Consider the following 1,394-nt stretch of genomic DNA (forward strand, 5'->3'; position numbering starts at 1 on the left):
AAAAAAAAATAGGTATAGCATGTCAAGACTTTTTTGAAGAGAAGCTCAGTGATTTGGGGGATTGGTTAATATGATGCAGATAATATAGGGGAAAAGTACAAAATAGCATTTTACCACCAGCGCCAGTACTTACTTCATTATGGTAATCACTAAGGATATTATCAACTTTCATTATTTGCTTGTCTTAGAACATGAATCAAAGCCATTAATTTGGAGTATATACATAATACATACACAGCCTCAAGCAAAATACTTTTTGTAGGTAACATTACATTTCTAAATATTGGAAACAATATATGCTGATTTGTATTTTGACTTAATGGAACAAGAGAACAACTAACTAGGGAGAGTTATACTGACCATAAAGCTCTTTAAAATTCAAAATGTCTTCCTCTCCCAGAGGATTTATTACGAGAAAAATAACCATCACAGCTTTAATATATGCTTTGGAAGGACTAATAAGAAAGCAAATTGGAAGGTGAAACTTCATCCTTGTTTTTAAATAAGTGGTCTTAACTTTTCTTCTTTAGAAAAAGTTTGTCAGTTTATCATACATATATCTAAACCACTGAGTTTTGCAACTTTCAGATAAAGTCCAGTACTCTTTATACAAAGTCTGTCAGAAGAGGTCAGCAGAGATCATCTAATTTTCAATTGTGACATCATCATTCAAGCCCTTGGCATTCTTCACCAGTAAGAGCATAGCAGGCCTGGATATGCCACCTGTGACCTTTAGTAGAAGCGAGCTTCAAGAACTGGGAGATTTCTGCCACAGTCATGTGTTCTTTAACATCTTCCTTATTAGCAAAAATCAGCAGTCCAACTTTCCTTAGGTCCTCATGAGCCAGCATTCTGCAGGGTTCTGTAGTTGTAGAAATCCTCTTTGTGTCTACTATCCACAACAACTCTATTAGTGTAGTAGGTGTTCCAGGATGAGGGAAGAGATTCTTGGCTACCAGGACCCCACATGAGGAAACATGTATGATTAATCACTATCTTTTCTGTGTTACATCTCTTGTAGGGGATGTATCTATCACTTCATTCACAGAAAACTGGGAAAGGAAGGTAGTTTTCCCTGCATTATCCAACCCAATAATGATAACTTTGTGTTCCTAGTGATTGAACATTCTCCATATCTTGGAGAGGAGAGTTCCCATCTGGACCTCCAGGCCTCGCCTGCCTCAGGCTGAGGGGTACAGAGACACACTGGAGCCTCTGCCTCTGCTGCTATGGCTCTTGTGTTGGCTGCTGGCCCTTTTCTAAGTAACAGGAGGGAGGCCAAAGCCCAGGCTACAGCCGCAGGGCACTGGCCTGGCTCATGGACATCACCTTCTCATTGTTTGGGGTGAGCCATGCAGGTCCCATAAGAGGCTTTTTTAGTATAATGTTTTCTC

The 1,394-nt window shown here is 39.5% G+C and overlaps 1 pseudogene; it reads right to left on the reverse strand.

Annotated features, from left to right (window-relative positions):
* Window positions 1–639: 639 nt before the first annotated feature.
* LOC101578842 lies at window positions 640–1,157 on the reverse strand (annotated as a pseudogene).
* Between the last annotated feature and the right edge of the window lie 237 nt (window positions 1,158–1,394).

The sequence above is a fragment of the Octodon degus genome, unplaced genomic scaffold (assembly GCF_000260255.1).
Source record: "Octodon degus isolate 3935 unplaced genomic scaffold, OctDeg1.0 scaffold00141, whole genome shotgun sequence".
Lineage (NCBI taxonomy): Eukaryota > Metazoa > Chordata > Mammalia > Rodentia > Octodontidae > Octodon > Octodon degus.